The 5936-nt window shown below is 56.9% G+C and overlaps 1 protein-coding gene across 1 annotated transcript in view; it reads left to right on the top strand.

Annotated features, from left to right (window-relative positions):
• PTPRF (protein tyrosine phosphatase, receptor type F) overlaps nt 1–5936 on the top strand; it is a 301064-nt gene that overhangs the window by 218305 nt on the left and 76823 nt on the right.

Raw genomic sequence — 5936 nt, 5'->3', positions numbered from 1 at the left:
TCTTCCTCTTACTTTCAAAGTTGAGTTTCTTAGCTGTGTGCTCCAGTGGTTTAATTGAGGGGGGTGGTTTCATTTCTTTTCTGCATGGAGAAGGATGGAATAAGTGGCATTCTCCTCCTGAGCTAGAGCGGCTCAGTTGCAAGGGAGCGGGTATTTAGACATCTGCTTTGGAGTGGGTGTCCTTAAAGATAAAGAACAGGGCAGCTTTAAGGACTTGTCTTGGTCAATCATGTGTCTGCTGCAAGGAGAGTTTCTATGGGCATGAAAGATTCCCGCTAAGAACCTGCTACAAATTAGCCGCTATTCTCGTGAAGAAAAGACTTCCTAATGGCTCCCGTTTTGTCTCTGAGAAGCTATTATTTCCAGAATACAGAAAATGGCCAGGTTTTATGGCAGATTTTTGTCTCTTGCCAAATTCCTTTGTTCTAAATGCAGTAGTTTGGATCCTGGGTCTGGAGGGAGGCAGGGGAGGGCTCGGCAGCAGGTGAACAGTCTGTTCAGTTCCCACGGGGGGCACGTGTGTGACCAGAGCAATTGGGGCTGGGACCCCTCCAGACCACGGCGGGGGTTTGCCAGAGGGAGGAGAGATGGGATGCTGGTGCGATGCCCCCCGAGGCTCGGGCAGCTGTGTGCAGCAAACCTCATTTCTGCGTGGTGACTCGAACCTGCCAGCTGTCTGCAGATGAAATCTCATCTGCATTCCTCTCTCTCCTCCAAGGAAAGCCCCAGCCAGCGTTGGGGGTGCGAGCGCATCGGGTGGCGTGAACGCAGGACGCGAGAACAGTAAACTTCCGTGCGGTGCGTTTGCTCCTAGGTGCAGCTTCTGGCGTGGTGCTCTGTTCTGTGCTTGTTTGGGGGGATGCTCTTTCATTTTGCAGCATAATTAGGAGTATCAGCATCCGGGGAAGGCTGAAGTATCAAATTAAACGCGTGCAGAAGATGAAGCCGTAGCTGTGCAGCGGAATCGCTCATCTCACTCTCACAATGTAATTATGGATGATTTTAAACTCCCGGCATTCTTGTGAATTCATTTTTCAGGCGAGCTCTAGTCAAACCCATCCCTAGGTTGTCACTTCACACCCTGAGGGAGAGGATGTTCATTTGAATTTATCACTTCGGATGCTGTTGCAAAAACTTTTGTGGCTACTTAGCCTTCCTGTCACAATATTGTGAGTGATTTTCTTTCCCAGCATGAACGCGGGTCCATCCTCGAGACAGACCATGTGTTTTGTACAAATACAACGGCAAGTACAGCTTGCAGGCTACTTTTTTCCTGAACCCAGCCGCTTCCAGGGATGGAGAAACGTCAGCCGAAATCTCCCTGGTTTCCTATGCATGAATGTTCCTTCTCAGTTTAGCAAGAAGAATCCCTTAGGCCGTGAACGGCGCCCGGAGCTGCGATGTGAGGCTTGCCACGCTCAAGGGGCTCCCGGATCTGTTTGCACCGGGCATGAGCGTGGCTCATAGACGTGGGTGAGGGGATCCTGAGGCCTGGCAGGGGCACGCGTTCCTGGGGCAGCGCGTTGTTCAGTTCCTATTAACCATCACTTTCCCTTATGCATATATGTTGAACAAGCCGCTCTTCATTGCACGTAGTCTTCCCAGTGTCACTCGCCAGCCTGCGTGACCCTGATGACGCCCTGCAGCACACAAAAGACAGGGTACTCCGTAAATTGTCACCAGGAGAAATTCCCCGTGCAGGGTGGGTCCTCAGCCCCGTTTACAGCTGTGGCGTCTGATACCTGGTGCTTTACAAAACCAAGTATTGGATCTTTAATAGGTCAGTTAATGACTCCAGGAGCCACCTGGACCCAGGTCCATAGTCTATATCTGTATCAAACCGGGGATACTGTCTCCTTGTCTCTCGGGTGAGGATGCAGAGCAAAAACAATCCTCTTTGCTGGCCGCGCGATTAGCGCGCAGCGTTGTCGGTAGCGAGAAGGATCAGTAACTTTCCGTGGGGTCCTTGGAAATGCCTGTGTCTTTGCTGGAGAAGACATTAATTAATGCTAAATTACAGTGGAATTAAGCGTCCCATATACACCACCACCGCATGATGGTTTCATAATGATTGACCTTATTACAGCGAATACCCAAGGAATTAGCCACTTACTGGGAAGTGTGGCTGAGCATTGCTCCTGTTGTAGCTTTATGAGCAGCGGTATTAATTTCCATCCAGCCCGGCTCTCGGGAGCGCCGGTGCCTGCTCTCGTGGAGAGCCTATTGTTTCTGTAATAGTTCAAATGTTTGTTTGTCGCCTGACTTCTGGGGCTTGTGTTTTTGATCGTTTCCTCCCCTTCCCGGCCCCCCAGGTAATCCTGTGTGCGAAGGCAGTGTGACAAAGCCCCGGCTCATTAGCATCTTTATCACACTCAGGCACCAACAAAGGGGGACTCTGGGCGCAGGGAGCGAGGATCCAAGCGCTGCTCAGCCCTTCCCTATCAGCGCGAGAGCAGAGCGGGCTACTCCGCCGTGCCTTGTCTCTGCCTGCCCTCCAGAGCCAGCCCTGCCTCACAGATGGACTTCATTAAAAGTTAAAGCGTTCCCGCACAGGGGATTTGTAAAGGAAATGGATGCCTTTTCCTTCAAGCGACGATTTTCAGCGTGCTAAGCGTGCCGAAAAGCAGCTCTCAAAAGCGTTCTGCTTCTCAGCGACGGGCCCATCCGCCCGCGAACAAAGAGCGCTTCGCTGCGGGGGTGGCGGGGCTTCGTCCCAGCCGGGCTGGCAGGAGGCTCTGGAGAAGGACGAGACAAGCCAGGGGCAGCGGGACGGAGGGAGGGAGCGCCGGGCCCTGGGGACCGGGTGTAGGGCACCGGCTGGTGCAGCCCTTTCCAGCTCGGCTAATTCCTCTGCCAGGGCCTGTCCTAACGCTCGCTGCCCCAAGCCCTGGTTTGCTCCCTGGAAGGCCCAGCCGTCCCGTGACTGGGACTTGTGAGGTGGAGCGGAGCTGCCGACCGAATCGGGGTCAGGAGCTCTGCAGAAATGCAGGAAGACCCGTTTCCTGGCTCGGAGCAGCGTGGGTTGCAGAGCCAGGAGCAAACATGGCCGCAGGGCATGCACGGGGTAATAGCTCCAGGTCTCACAGGGCTTTCGCTGCCCTCTGCCTTGCACAAAGGCTGGTGCCTCCTTCGTGGGGCTTCGCACCCTCGTGCCCACGGAGGCAGGGTGCTGTACGTGTCCTCGGGGGAACGCCACAGCTGCCTCCAGAGCGGGTAACTCGGTACTGCCGCCTGTTCGAGGGCGTGCTGTGATGGAGCAGCTCGCTGGGTGATGTCCAGCCGTGTCCTTCGTGACGCATGCTGCTGCTCGGACCCCCGCAGCAAGGGGGGTGCAGGAGCTCAGGGCCTGGGTGGGCAAGGCCGGCACCGTTCCCCTCCTGCCCCCCGAGGGTGCCGGTCGCTGGGTTTTCTGCCGTAACCCGCATGCAACTTTTTAAAAAAGAGACAACTTCAGAGGGAGGCGTCCCCGCAAAATTAGAAGCCAGTAAATATGAGCAGTGTCATTACAATAGATGCATATTTTCATTTTCTGCCTTTTAAAAGGCCAGGCTGGTATTTAACTTGGCAGGAGAAGAGTCGTCCTGTGGGACTGAGACGTCCTCTGCCAAATTGCACCCGAGAGCCAAGGCAAACCCAAACAAAATGAGGGAAGCGAGTTGCTCCGGTCCCAACGGCAGAGGCTTTGGCAGGAGCGGGGCTGGCACCCCCGGGTGTTTGGCCAGGGGCTCTGGGGCCAGCTGGACGGCGGCCTGGCAGAGGAAGCCGTTTGTGCCTGGAAGGGCTGAGCACGCTGCGGGTCCCGTACAACACATGCTCACAAACCCAAATGCAGCAGCAGCAGCTGGTCTCAAGGCATTTCAAAGCCCCCTCTCCATTTATCTCCCATTACAACAGCTAAAAGAGCAGCAGCAATCAAAGGCAGGGGCTTTACCTGTGGGGCAGTGAAAGAGGAGGGCAGTGGTCAGACCATCCGCGATCAAAGGGGAGGGTGTGTGCAAGGCAAGGGGCAATAGGGAAACGGCTCTGGTAGAAAACGATGCTGCGCCCACACCCGAAGCTGGAGCTGCGTGGACCCGGAGGCCCCGGAGCGGGTGAAGGTCTGGCACAGGTCAGGTGCAGGCCGGGGCCGGGCAGCCCGGCTCCACGGTTTGTGAATTGCCCCAGGGGATCGGGGCGTGGGTGCATCTAGCTCGGTGTCGCACAAGGCAGCAAGGAGACGTGCCGGAGCAGCCGTGGAGTAGCCAGAAACGAGGGGTGGATAAGAGGAGCCGGAGCCCTGCAGCAGGAGCGGGTCGCACCTCTGAGCATGGCCCCGAACGGACCAAAGACTAGAAACGGTCCGCAGCCCGCCAGGTGAGACGGCGCAGACGGCTTGCTGCATAAGAATAATTGCAGTCATCGCTATTCAAGAGGGAGCAGCGCTCTGCCTTTCCCCTGCTGCCCTCCACCCCAAGATCTCTCAGTCCTTCGGAGAAGCCGGCTCAGTCAGCCTCACCATTTATTACTCTCTGCAAAGCCCTTTGAAGGTGAGAAGTGCAGGATGGGGCCAAGGCTGGTTATTTATAAAGCGGGCTTTATGAAGACCTTGGACTCTGACTGGCGGCTGGCCAGATGTGCGCTGCAGCAGCACAGAGCAGGGCTGGCTCGCTCTTCTCCGGCCTCGTGCCCTATCCAGCACGAGACCCCGCATCCCTGTGGGACTGCGGGGCGGTCGGTGCCAGCGTGAGAGTCCTGGTTGTCGCTGCCCACGTGTCCGTCGCTGGCATCCGGACAGCCTCTGCACGTCTTGCGGAGGGGAGAAGGGCCGTGCTCGCTGTTCACCCGGGGCAAAGATTTCCCCTGCCCCCGAGAAATGCAGAGCTGCAGTGGAAGTCTGGGGGGCCGGTGTAACCCCGGCCTCTCCCTGTCTTGTGCCATGGGGGGTCCTGCCCAGCTCCAGCACGCTGCCAGCGCTCGGCAGCCAGATTGCAGGCGCTGACCTGCCTTGTAGGGAAGTGTTTGCTGCCCAGCGGTGCCAGGGCCGCACGAGCCTGCTCCTTCGAGCCCCTGGACGGCACGCTCAGCCCGGCGCGGCCCCTCTGCATGAGAGCACGGGCTCGCACAGGCCCCACGTCATCCTGTCGGCAGCGAGCCGCTGCGGTCAGAATATTGCTGCTGCTGCATTAATTGAGCCTTTGCGTGGAAGGGTAAAAGCCGGACTGAATCAGCATGGGAGTTTGTGTTCAGAGCGCTGGAGCCATCTGACAGTCGGTGCTGGCGGGTGCAGCTCTGACACGGCCTTCATCCTCATGCTGCGGCGGTGCAGCCCCCCAGCTGCTCCCAGTGCGGCCGGACTGACCGTAGTGGGAAGGCAGACAAGCCGGAGTCCCTGGGTCCTGGCACGAGAGGGTTTAGTCGGGCTGTTTCAGGCCCTGGCGTGCCAGGCTGGGTCCCCCTGGGACCGCTCTTGCTGTCACGACCCCCGTCCCGCTGTCGAGTTGGAAAAACCCAGGGAAAATCTCGTGGGCAAGACGCAGTTCTTCAGTACCGGAGCGACAGGGCTCGAGAACGGGAGATAAGGGGGCTGCGAGCGAGACCTGGAAGGGAGCAGACTTTCCATTCGGTGCTATCAGCCTTTGCAGAGATAAAGCAGCAACAGCAGCAATTTAAATATTAGCTGAAGGAAGGAGGAGAGGGAGGTTTCTGTCCAGGGGCTTCCTCTCCTGCTCGCCACTGGAAAACAGCCTGCCGCTGGTGTTTATTTCCTATAATCCATTAATGTAACGAGAAAATAAGAGATAATCCAGCAATTAGCAACAAATAGCAGGGCCCAAACTTGGGCTCGTCGGAGAGGCGAGGCAGTAATCTGTTTGAATTAGCGTGTTTCACATGTGTCCCTTCACCTCTCCAGCTGTAATCTGAAGTGCAAACACGTCTGGGGAAGCGGCTGCCAGCGC

This window comes from Alligator sinensis, unplaced genomic scaffold (assembly GCF_000455745.1).
Source record: "Alligator sinensis unplaced genomic scaffold, ASM45574v1 scaffold781_1, whole genome shotgun sequence".
NCBI lineage: Eukaryota > Metazoa > Chordata > Crocodylia > Alligatoridae > Alligator > Alligator sinensis.
This window is presented reverse-complemented; position numbering and strand designations above follow the sequence as displayed.